Raw genomic sequence first — 14,148 nt, 5'->3', positions numbered from 1 at the left:
CGAGTTATCTAGGAATAGTATTTTCTACTCGATTCTTTCTTGTTTCTTTCTAAATGCTAGTGATTATTCTCTGTTTTATATTTGTATGGAAGTACATATGAATTCTTGGTTAAATGTTATCTTATTCAATCTTGCATTGATTTTTTAATCTTGGGGTTTGAATGTTTTTAACATGGAAGTGTTATTGCAGTCACTGACACAGGAAAGTGCGTGATAGTTTGAGCCAACAAGCATTACAATGGAAGTTGAGTGAGGATTAGAGGAATTTAGTCCACTTGTTCTTAATAGTGCCATGTTGACATCATCGGAAGGTGGGGTTAATGTGCATGTTTAAGTCTCAAATTAAATAAAAGAGTGACGCTGGGTAAGATATAGATTGAATTTTATTACCTCAATAATCACCTATCTTTTTATACCTCACGTTGGGGATCCCAATTTATTATTATCAAATTTTATTTTATTGTTCTCCAGTTATTGCATCGACAACTATCCTCACTATTTATCTTGTTTTTATCTAGTTATTGCACCAACATTAATAGATAAAAGACTACCATCCCTATGGGATCGATATCTGACAGACTCAGATCTGTCTACTATACTTGAATTGATAGTGTATGCTTGCACATTATTGCTGTGACGTTAAACAGCCGATCAAGTTTTTGACAAGAAATTTACACTATATTCCAACAAAATTTTCCCCTTTGTTTGATAATAATAAATGATGCTAATATTGACAAGACATTTGCCCAAGTATTATATTTTCTTGATAATTATTTTACTTGTACTTTATTGAACCATGTGAGTAGTTAAGCTGCTATGGAATGATATTTTTTCAAAATTGATTCATTTACTTCATATTCACCACTTATTTGCTTAGCTAGTAACTGTGAATCTATATTTACAATCAGCTCCTTCGCCCTAAGCTGGCGAGCTAACTATAATCTTGATATTAGGGCTTCATACTTTGCAACATTATTGGATGTTTGGAAACCGAAAAAGAGTCCATATTGCCACTCATTTTTATCAAGGTCAATTAGAAGCACTCTTACCCCTAACCCCGTTTTTGTAGTAGAGCCATCAACGTAAACTATCCAACTTTTTGAGCTATCAGCCACATTTACACAGCCCTGCGATGAACTAACTATTATATTCCGCGTAACAAACGAACAAAGAAATTTTGGAACAAAATATGTATTTGTCATAAGTTACCATAGAAGAAAGTAAATTGAGCATATAATTGTTATGAGTCTTCTTAGGAGATAATTAACACCAGAAAAAATTAAGTTCATTAGCTGTTCATGAATTAATATTTCAAATTATAGGTTACTTGTAAGAGCAGTAGACTTCTCAAAAGAACATTCCACTATAAATTCAGCTATAATCTTACCATTTATCATCGTTCTTGGAGCGTACTCCACACCGAATTCATCTAACTCGATTCCCCACTTTGTCATCCTTCCCAAAGTATCGGCTTTTGTGATACAGAATGAGGTGGATGAATGCAGAAGATGATCGTAAAGCTTGTTTAAGCCGCGAATTTGACTTTGGGTCTAGATGTTGGGAAAGAAACTTGGATTTTGACAAAACCTAAAATACAATCAAATCCAAGTCAGATAAAAAATTAAAATAAATAACTAAGATAATTAAAATAGAATAATAAATGTATGATTAGAATAATAAGGAAGAAATTAAAGTAGATAGATGGAAAGATAGGATATAGTATGTAGAAGTCCTAAAAAGCCTTGGAAACACGAAGAATCTACAACCCCCTTCAAGCGGCTCTAATTTCCCCTTCAAGAAATAAAAATTGGCAAGAAAAAAGTTTGAAGATGATCCCTATAATCTGGAAATATTGTTAAAACTCTTCTAAAAGAAACTCATAAGAAAGTAAAGCAAACTTAAAGAGAATTTATTAACTCAAAAGAGAAGTTGAATAATAATCAATTGTGTGATTTGTGTACAATGCAAAAGGTCTATATATAGGCTAGCTAAACAAATATAATTAAAACTCTTAAGTATGCTAGAAATCTAATTAATCTAAACAAGAAGTAGTTTTAAACCAAACTTTCTTGTTGACATAAAACTCCTAAATAACTTAAATTACTTAATAATGATTAAAAATTAGGAATAATAAAATAAAAAATAATCAGAGCTGATAAATAAAATATTGGGCTCATATAAAAATTAAGCCCAAAACCTGAACCCAATATGATTTAAACTCAAATTAAAAGGTCGAAGCTAGTAATTCCCATAATAATCACGTTCAGAAATTTTGCTCATGCAATCTTTATTAAAATGGTCATAACTTGAGTTCTCGAACTCGAAATCAAGTGATTCAAAGTGGATTTTGAAGATAAGAGATAGATCTTCAAACTCCATGAAGATATCTCAACCCTGAAATGCCTGGATCCCATCCAAAATGTCATTGAAATTCTGTTGATTTCTAAATTTGAAAATTGGCAGCTTTAGTGAATGGAATTTAATAAATTTCAATCCATCCGTGCATGTATCTTTTTAACAGTATATCCTTAATAGGTTGATTCGTTATAACAACAATGGGATAAGCTTGAAAGTAGTGACGCAATTTGCGAGTTGTAACAATTACAGCAAAGATAAGTTTTTCTATTTTTGAATACCTTTGCTCTGTAATGTCCTTAACTCGCATCCTTGGCCAAATTGGAGTTACGGAACGTTACCAAACAATTTGTAACAATTAACATCTTTAGAAGCATTTACCATCAGTTCAATAAACAACAATCAAGTCAGTATTTAATCATGGCGAAAACATAGTTATGAATTCCTAAATTAACATACGAGGTCACAAAAATATATTTGGAACATTTAGGGACCAACTTGAAACAAGTTAGAAAGTTTTAAAGCAAACTAAAATTTTTGAAAAAAATAGAGGTCACACGGCCATGTAACTTACTAACTTGGGCCACACATCATGTCTTAGCCCGTGTGTCCGCCCATGTGGAACCTGCGCCTATATCTTTAAATGGCACACGGCCGTGTGATAGCCTGTGTGCAGCATGATTAGCCCTTTAAGCAAGCAAGTCCATACCTTATTTCTTTCACAACAAGATACACCATAATTAGATCAAATCCTATATTTTAATACACATTTAAAACATCAATATGCCAAAAAAAACCTCCATCCCAAGCCTAACCGATATGACATTCAAATGCACCTCAAACAAGTTTAAAACAATCAATTAAGGAAGTATGTAAGTATCCACCAAATGACCAAATATAGATGAGCATTCATTTATAATGCCATTCAATAATAATAACTAAGCCTAGATTAATTATTATACTTAACCACCTCACTTGCATACATATCAAACCAAACATTTCAAAAGTCTAACCATCATATAATAACATTTACATTATTCTTGTCCCAAAGCAACTATATACAAGAATTTATCTAATTTAACACATCATTCACAAGCTTACAAAAAACCATTCCACACAAGTAACTTTCACTAGAAATTAACTAAAATCAAAAGTTAATCACTCAAAACATTGACATCCTAAGTACATGCCAAGACTCAAATGTAAACATCACCAACTTGAGTTCGGGATTGACGTGGAAAGTTGAGTCATCAGTCAAAATAGGTACCTAACTTGCACATAGAATAATGATCAAATATTGAATTCACTTAATTCAAGAATTACTATTGTGCTCTATAATCGTAACTATATGAAACACATCATACAATATTCATTCCATTTGTTCTACCATCAAGTTCAACATGAACATACATAACCTCTTCATAATAACATTCATTTACAGTATTGATTAATTTAGTAATGGCACCCGGAGCCTAGCAGATAAGCTGTAACACATTTTTGCGCCCAACGCCAGTCGGATAATCGATGATAGATATGCCCAACACTAGTCGAACTAATCGATGATGTTTTGCCCCCAACGCTAGTCAGGTAAACAGAAAAATAATTGTGCCTTGCACTAGTTGGATGTACCAACAATGTGTTGCATCCAGCGCTAGTTGGATAAACCGATGATTTCGATTGCGTAATTCCACATTCCATCAATTCTTTATCAATCTTTTGCATTAATCAGTTATGCTATATCCCATGATCGAATTTCATATCATTCAATATAATTCTGTAATATTTCATTCAAAAAATTTAAATTCTAATCATTCATCGATTCATTTCATAATGCCACATTCTATATATATATAATTCACAATTTCTCATTTCATAATTTAATCATTTGCATATATATAAATATAATTAAGACATCAAAGTAATAATTAAGTATTTAATTTAAATAAATAGAGTTCGAGTTCAAAGACTATGAACTTAATGAAAGTTACATTATCAAAGACTATGAACTTAATGAAAGTTACATTACTTTTGATATTCGATGTCGATTATTCGACTACTTTCTCTTTTCCACGGTTAACAATTTCTCTATTCATTTCTTGATCTAATTATGATAATTCAATTTAATTAACTAGCTCATAATGACAACAATTCAAATTAAACAATTTATCTTAATAATATAATTTTCACACATTTACTCTCAACAATTTAAACTCACTCGGTTTAATCCCTACTTCAAATTTAATCAATTAACATCTTAAAATTTAATCTCTATCTAACCAAAATTACCGGGTCTCAAAACAATTCCATAACAACAAATATTTAGTTTGAACCATGTTATTTTCAATTTATAGTATTTAAATCCTTGAAAGCTAATACAAGCAAAAGTCATTACTCAAGATAAACATTTTTCAAACCATCGAACTTAATAACTCAACCAACAATTTCAGCACAAAGAACAGTCATAAAAATCAATCCCTATACTTATCATAATCTATAGTTTAGTCCCCAACTAACTTAATTAAGCTAAAACGGTCCAAGAGCTTAAAATTAATTAAAATGAAGCTGAACAACACATGCATGCAAGGAAGGAACTTGACAAAACTTCAAAAGATCTCCAATGGTTTCTTTCTTTCCTCATTTTGGTATGCAAGAGATGAGTTCTAAATTTTATTTTTTTGTTTCTCCCCGTTATCTTATTTGTTTCTTATATTTTATTACTTCATTTTCCGTTCACTTTATTATTTATTTATTTTATTAGTTAAGTAACATATTATAATTATCATATCTCGTCCACTTATAACACTAATGGTATATTTATTTAATAAGTCCCTTTCACTACTTTCTCCATGTAATTTGATATTAACCACTATTTTTTCACATACTTAATTTAATCCTCTGTACTTTAATTGAACACTTAATACTTAGAAATTATCTAACTATCATTTAATTCCCTTCCAAGACAACTCTATAAATATTTAATAAAAATATTTATAAACCCGATTAATGAAAACGGAGTCTCGGAAGTACGTTTTTGATACCCCTAAATTTCGTGTCGTTACATGCTTCCCATTCTACAATACTTTACTGACGTAGTAAATCGGGTACTGGCAAGCTCCTTCTACCCTAATTAAAATAGTCACAATCATCTCCTTCGAGGTTACCAAATAAAAATATGGAGCTTCTCCTACACGATGTGACATCAACAATGGCAGGGACATGAGGTATTGCTTGAGTTTTCAAAAGCTATTTGACACTCTTCAGTCCAAGAAAAAGTTCTCAAGGATTTGAAGAAGGGCAAACATTTATCAGCCATTCTGGAAACAAATCTGTTAAGTGGGACCACTCTCCTTGTTAAACGTTGTATGTCTTTAATTGTTTTCGGGGGAGGCATATCCAAGATAGCATGAATCTTCTCCATATTAACTTCAATTCCCCTCTCTAAGACCATGAAACCCAAATATTTGCTAACTCTAACACCAAAAGCACACTTTTCGAGATTAAGCTTCATGTTGTGAGCTCGTAGAACTTCGAATGTCTTTAACATATCTCTAACATGCCTTTCCAAATTAGAATTTTTACTAACATACCATCAACATTAACCTCAATATTCGGTCCGATTTTCTCCTTAAAAATTCTATTCAACAACCTCTAATAGGTCGCACCTGTGTTCTTCAAACTGAAAGACATAACCTGATAGCAAAAAAAGCCTTCCTTAGTAACGAAGGTTGTTTTATCTTGATATTTTAGGGCCATAGGTATCTGATTATAGCTTGAGAAAGCATCTATAAAACTCAAAAACCTATGCCCTGAGGATGCATCAACCAACCTATCAACCAATGGTAAGGGAAATCTATCTCTAGGGTAAGCTTTGCAAAGGTTGGTGAAGTCAATACACATCCTCCACTTACCATTGGCCTTTTTCACAATCACTACATTCGAAACCCAATTAGGGTACGCCACATCTCTGATGATTCTTGCAGATAATAGTTTTCCCACTTCTGGCCTTACAGCTTCAACCACTTGCGGAGCAAACTTTCTTTTCTTCTGTTTAACTGGTTTAATTTCGGGAATAACATTTAACCTGTGAACAATTACTTGAGGATCCACCCCCGGCATATTTGCGGTCGACCATGAAAAAAATCAGAATTTGCCCTTAGGCAATAAGCTAATTAGGCAATGAGCTAAATCTTCCTTTTCCTCTACTGCTATTGTTGACAAAATTCTCACTATCTTATCTGTATCATCATAAAATAATTGTAAAGTTTCCATAGCTTCTATTGCTTCTGGTTTCTTAACTCTCTCTGTAACACCCTATACCTAGCTTGGTCATCGAGCCCGAATATAAAGATGCCACACCACAGTCTCACTACTTGTATGTTACAATGTTCACTATTGTAAAGCCGACACAAGTAATTCATAGCATTTGCACAAGTTTTAAAACATACATGCATTAAACATTATTAAAACATGCTGGATATGCATCAATGTAACTAACCGTGTTAAAAATTCAAGCTTTTGGACCGCTTAGAAAAATTTCTGAGAAAATCACATAGGTATTGATACTGACTTTAGGGTACCGAATTTTCTTTAAGTGGTATCGATACCACTTGGAAAATTGATACCAAACCTACATTTTGTTTCTTGCATAAAAATCAGACTATCAAAAATTACCAGTACCTGTCATAGAGTATCCATACATTTACCCCAAGTATCGATACTCGAGCAAAGGTATTGATACCAAATCTCTAAACTGACTTTCATGTATGTTTCAAAACATAGAGGTATCATTTTTAAAACCCGATTATTAATACCTTTGCTATAGACCTAAAAAATACAACATACAAAAGTATTTAGTCATTTCAATTTAGTTTCTAAACTTCATGCATCAAATACTTTAACAACTAATCATCCAAACGGCTAAATTTAACAGTTCAAAAAATCAAAAATGTGTCTGAGCAAAAAAAAATCATTAATTTTTATAAACCTAAGCATATTTATAACTCATAAGCCTCATAAACAAAAGAAAAAACTAGCAAAATGTTCAAAACTAACATGGTCGACCATATTGCTTTATTCCCCCTAACGTAAATAAATAATTAATGAACACCTACAGAATACTAACAAGTCTTCCTAAGATTACTCCCTCAGAAAAACCACACCGCCCACACCAAAACGCCACTAATCTGTATATATTGAAAAGAGTGGGTGAGCTTAACAAGTTCAGTGAATGATTAGAATAATCGCTATGCAAACATGTCATCATGCATCCACAACACCATCATATATATACACAAATACAATGTTCTTATGTCTAGTGTCATATAATACCTATTCATGCATAATCTATTAGTTCATTTACATAGCATTTACATACTCATTCAAGCATATATCATATAACACAATCCATTAATTATGTATCACATTTCACACAATCATGTATTACGATAAATTGACTCTTGATGTTTGGAACATAAAGTGAGCACTATCATTACATATCGAATACATAGATTTCCAATCACACCAAATGACTCATAGAGTCGAACATATCCTATAAGTGAAGCATAGGGCTAACACTCTTTTTATTTCCCCTATATGTCCCATTGAACGGAGTTATCTCATATTCCCTTACCCCTCCAACATGTCCCAGGGCCTCAATGCCCAAAATCATTGTCATATAGGTGAGAACTCACAATCCTATGGCATGTCAACTATATCCAACGATTTCAAGATCACAAGGCCAAAATATTTGAAACAAACACATATCACTTATCGATTATTCATGCACTATCACTGCATATTTGCATTTTGAGCAAAACACTGTCACTAACATTTAACATATGCATAACATGTACACATTTGCACTTTCACAATAGTTATCACAATCACATATTACATGTTATAACATCTTGTCCCAATTCAAAAATTCACATTTGCATAAGAATATAATTCACAAGATAAACATAAGTATGAGAAAGCTTACACTCGGAATTTAGAGTAGGGGTTTAGCTACTACTAAATTCTCAAATAACACATGACTTGTGTCTACGAGCAATGATTCTAAACACTCACCAATATGCTTTCACCGAGAAGTCAAAAGCTCAATCTATACTTTCCTAGCTTATAGATGGTCCTCGCGAATTCGAAGCTTTAACACAATAAATTCACACATCAATATATTCAAAAATTATCCAAGGAATCACCACAAGTAATAAAAAACATAAGCCTAAACTAAGTTATCATGTAATCGAAACCTTTAACATAACAAGCTTTAAATTAGAATATCTCGGTCTATACTCAGTTTTTTCACCTAAAACCAGACATGATCTTACACTGACTATCGATGCCATGTCTCAGACATGATCTTACACTGGCTCATCCATTAAGTCAATACCATGTCCCAGACATGGTCTTACACTTGCTCTCACACCTCCGTGCCGATACCATGTCCCAGATATGGTCTTACACTGGCACCTCTATACGTGCCGATGCCATGTCCTAGACATGGTCTTACACTGACACATCTTGTAACCGACGCATGTCCCAGGCATGTCTTACACTGGCTTACACTAAGAGGCCGATGCATGTCCTAGACATGTCTTACACTAGCTCTTGTCTCAAAGCTAACCATGTCTTAGACATGGTCTTACACTGGCTCTTATAATATGGCCGATGCATGTCCCAGACATGTCTTACACTAGCACACAAATAACCCGAATGTCAAGGCATGAATATCCGATTTATTTCCTAAGGTTCAAACCGGAATTCTATAATTTCAATATTCAACATACATAATCATTTCCACAAACAAGCAATTTATTCTATATCAATTCAAACACATATAATAACAATGTAGTTGTATTATTTACATACAACTTACCTCGGATTACAAAATGTAGGCGGCTAGACGATTTACTCAACCTGCTTGGTCTTCCCCATGTCTAAATCCGGTTTTCGTGTTTCTTGATCTAAAATAATAAAAATTCAATCATTTAATCTCCAAATAAATTTAAGCAATCATAAGTTCACATTTTTGGAAAAATGACCATTTTGCCCTTAGACTTTCACAAAATGACCATTTTACCCCTAGGCTCGAAAATCAATTTTTATCAAATTTCATGAAATATTAAGCCTATCTAGACCCTTATTATCCTTATAGTGACCCAAAATTCCATTTTTTTCACAACAGTACCATTGATTTTACAAACTTTACAAAATGGTCCTTTTTAGGGTTTTCATGAGAAGTTCTTTCACAAAAGTTGTTCACTACACCCTTAAGATTCATTTTCTTCCACAAAAACTCAGCAAACATCATAAAACCTTTCATGGAAAAACCCTAGACTATTAACCATTTTGCAAAATGGTCCCCTCATTAGCTAGCTCATGCTACAAGGGTTCCAAAAGTACAAAAATTATCAAAAATAACCTTCAAATTGACTTACTTGCAAGAAGATAGCTTGGATGAAATTTTTGAAGCTTAAAACCCATATTTTTCTAGTATGAATGATGGGAAGAAGATGATAGAAAATAAAAATATCATTCTTTCCTTATTCAATTTTATTTTTAACCAATTTAGTCACCAAAACCTACCTAACGTAATCAACTTGGTCAAATCTTGTTCCTATGGCCACCCAAGCTTCTTTTAAAGGTCTAATTTCACTTTAAAGGCCTCCAATTATGTTTCTCTAGATATTTAGTATATCTATCAAGTAAAATAGAACTTTTACCCTTTATGCATTTAGTCCTTTTTCAAAATTAAGCTTCCAAACGCTAAAATTAATTCACCAAAATTTTCATGCACCTATATAAACATGCTATAACTCTAATATAATAATAAAATAATTTCTCTGACTTTGGATTGGTGGTCCCAAAACCACCGTTCCGACTGAGCCCAAAATCGAGCTGTTACAAAACATGTGAGCAATTATAGGGTATAACGTATGAAAATGATTTATTATAGGTATGATATTGAAATATATGTAATTGATGCACATACGAACTTAGTAAAAGCTTAGGATACGATTGGCATGTTAATAGGGTTATTTACATGCTTGATCAGAGATTTTACATGTTAATAACGAGATTTAGCATTTGTTGTAGATTCTTAGGTTATTTAACGAGATCTAGCCCTATATTAGATCCTCAAGTGATTTAATGAGATCTAGCCTTGTTGCAAATTCTCGAGTTACAAGTAACATAGGTTTGGCCAGGACGGGTAACTTGATGTAATTTTAGCTCGAATGAGAACCTTAGTTCACCCATTCATTCGAGTCTATTTTACTAAAGTTCCATTGGGCGATATACATTATAATTGAAATGGAAATGTTTGAAAATGTATCAAGTATGAAATGCTATATGCTTATTTAATGATATGAGGCATTAGTACTTCAATATTAAGTGATGTTATTCATGTTGTGAAAGCATGTCTAACCTATTTGAATGTTAATGTTGGCATTTGATCGTCGAGTCCAGTCTATAGAATGTCACAACCCGAACTATGATTTAATTTACTCTTTCAACCAGGTTTATCCTCAGTACTGAAGGAAAGATGATAAGAATAAAACTACTATTTTTACTAATTAAATTCAAAACTTTCAAAATATATGTCAATGACTAAACTTTAATTCAATATACAACCACGTCACCAATTAGTCTTTAACATAATTAAAATAGTCACTTGTACAATAATTTGTATCCCAACAATTAAATTTCATTTACAATAAAGACTTTGAGACTTTGGCTCTAGGTCACCTGGTTGTACGCAAGTTACAACTAAGGAACAAATTTGTCATTGCACGATGAATGCTAGCCTAGTCCCTTATCGAACCTCCAAATCCCCCTATGTACCTGCAATTTATACTAACACTAGTGAGTTCTAAAAAACTTAGTGAATAGAGTATTGTGCTAGTTTTTGACCGCCTTTGAATGTACTAACGTTCAGAGTGTGAATACTATAACTAAATATATGAATTTGAGGTGGTATCTGCAAGTATATGAGTCAGATTGTAATATAGTTTATTTATAATGAAAACTTAGTAAGTATTCTGAAGATCGTACCTAATCTGTTGTAATTCAGTGTAGCAGATTAAACTAGTTTTTACATTTAAGGAGCTTGGATACAAGCATTTTTGTTACGTTTTAGGTAAGTTTTCATAGTTTTATTTACATTTAATAAAATGTGCAAATTGAGTAATTTATTGACCTTAAAGGCCAAATGAGGCCTAAGGGTGAGCTAACGCACTTTTTGAGTGTGCAGGAGACCGTTAAAAGGTGCACTAAATAGATACTGGCCACTATGTCACAATACAGATGACTCGATGTCGCAACAAAGGGAGCAGAATGGAGAAAACTCAATATTACCTGCTATGTTGTGACACAGATTGAGGGTGTCGCGACATACCCCTGAAGATAGCTGTAGAGGAGTACTAATTGCTATGTTGTGACACAGGTCCTAGAGTGTCCTAGCATCTACTCGGTGACAGAAATAAAATGCGAAGTAGGGGCATTTTGGTCTGCACAATCAAACTTTAAGCTCGGGAACATCAACTAACCCAGGCTCCTTTGGCACATGTTATAGACATAATTCCTTTAGCCTAGATTCTCTTTGTAAAATTTGGTTTAGTTTTATTTCATTATTAGGTTTTAGATTTCTTTAATTTGTTCTTCTTGACTTTAAAATATATGAATTGTGGAAGCATTCAAACTCTGTGGATTCATGCTTAATTTCAATACAATTAGGTTTAAGTATGCTTTCTCTTTATATTGATTTCATATTGTCTATGAAAGCCATGAAGAACTAATCCCTCAATCGGGGATTAGTGATATGGTCTATTAATTGTTGTATAAGTTTACTCAATAGATCAGTTGTTTGGGAAAGGAAGAACGTGAAACAAACCCTGGGCTTGACAACCTCGGGAAGTCATCAAGGTAGGAATTAACCCAAAATTAGTATTGCCCATTTGTGAAAACCTTCACCCCAAGCCAGTTTGGACTGTGAGGTTGAAAAATAAGTAGTTATTGTTGACTCATTATGTTAGTGGAAGATCGGAAGCTCCTTCTAGGGTAGCAACTAGTTGATTGATGAGGAACCCAAATTAACAGTTGATGTGGATTAATGAAGCGAGCTAATCACCCATAATCGAGCTTTGATTTACTCTACTCTTCTATCTCCTGGATTTTATTTATTTTATATTACTTTATTTTATTATTCTAAAAACTTTAAAAACCTTTCTTTTATGTTCTCGTACTATAATTTATTTAAAGTATTAATTAGATCTTTTAGTGTTTAGTTTAGAATTGATCTAGCGCTTGCCTCCCTTGGGTACGATCCTCGAAGTACTCACCTACTTTGTTGTAAAACTATTTTACAACTTGACCCATATACTTGCAAATACCACCTTATTGTTCTATATTATATAGCAATATTCACACTCTAGACATTAGTACGTTTGAAGGCGGTCAAATTGTTGGTGCCGTTGCCGATGAGGCAATGTCACCAGGTTAATTTTAACTTTCACACTCCAAATGAATAATTAGGAACTTTGTAGGTTATAGATATGATTTTATTTTATTTATGATTACAAGTCTCCTCTTTTTGGGTTTAGTGTATCACTCGTAGTAGGGGCACACTTATTGTAGTAGCCACCGGTCCAGAGAGAATAATCAGAAGAAATTACCGACAGCAACAACAGTAGTAAATGCAAGAGCCAGCACCACTTGCTACAGGTAACGTACCACGAGAAAGCCCACTGTTTGATGATGCTGACAATAATGCCTAGGAAACCCACCAACACCACAGCTTTCCACAAACGTACATATGGCTCGGAATGAGAAAACTTTAAAGGATTATACCTTACCAAGTGTGGACATGGTCCAAGAAAGTATAACAAGACTGACGATTACAACTAATAATTTCGATATAAAATCAGAATGATTCAGATGATTCAGAATAATATGCAGTTTAGGGCCACTATGATAGAGGACCCTAAAAGCATTTAAAATGGTTTCCCCAACTTTGTAATACTTTTCGGTATAATGGGGTCACTAAGGTTGTTATTCATCTTTGGTTGTTCCCCTTCTCCTTGATTGATAACGCTTTTTCTTGGTTAGACTCGCAAGCACTAGGGTCTATCATGACATGGTATGAACTCACTGGAAATTTCTTACAGATGTTTTTCCTAATTAGCAAAGCAATTCAACTAAGAAGAGAGATCGTTGTCTCTAGATAGATGGAGGGAGAAAGTTTTTATGAGGCATGGGAATGTTTCAAAATGTTGATTAAAAAATGACTATACTACATTTGGTTAACATCTGTATAGAATTGAGGAAGAGATGTAGTCAATGAGAACGAATTTCAAGCAGGTGTAGTGTGAGTGCACTAATTCAACAAGAACATTGAGAAAACTCGAGAGTCAATTGATGAGCATGATGGGTGACATTAAAAGAAAAATTGGCACAGATACTCCCAGCAACACGGAAGATAATCCACGGAGAGAAGGTAAAAAGCATGTGAAAATAGTTGCACTCTACTTGAGCAAAGTATTAAGTTGCCTAGAAACCACTACTCCGAAGACAACTAAAAAGAATAATGACGATTCTCAAGCGGTATCCCTGGAGGCAGAAGATGAGCCAGAACTAGAAGAGGTAACCACACCAGCAATAGAGATAGATAAGGAAATAACTAAAGATTCTTCCGGTGAAAAAATCCCATTCCCTTCAAGCCTAGAGGAAAAACAAAAGTAGGATGAGGATGAAATTGTAAGTTTTCTGAACTTTTCAAAACATTAAATGTTAACC

General features: G+C 33.2%; 1 non-coding gene across 1 annotated transcript; it reads right to left on the bottom strand.

Moving 5' to 3' along the window:
• Positions 1 to 13,547: 13,547 nt before the first annotated feature.
• Positions 13,548 to 13,654, bottom strand: LOC128290842 (small nucleolar RNA R71). The gene has a single exon (XR_008280627.1). It is a non-coding gene; the product is annotated as a small nucleolar RNA R71 (small nucleolar RNA).
• Between the last annotated feature and the right edge of the window lie 494 nt (positions 13,655 to 14,148).

Source organism: Gossypium arboreum, chromosome 3 (genome assembly GCF_025698485.1).
Source record: "Gossypium arboreum isolate Shixiya-1 chromosome 3, ASM2569848v2, whole genome shotgun sequence".
In the NCBI taxonomy this organism is placed as follows: Eukaryota; Viridiplantae; Streptophyta; class Magnoliopsida; order Malvales; family Malvaceae; genus Gossypium; species Gossypium arboreum.
This window is presented reverse-complemented; position numbering and strand designations above follow the sequence as displayed.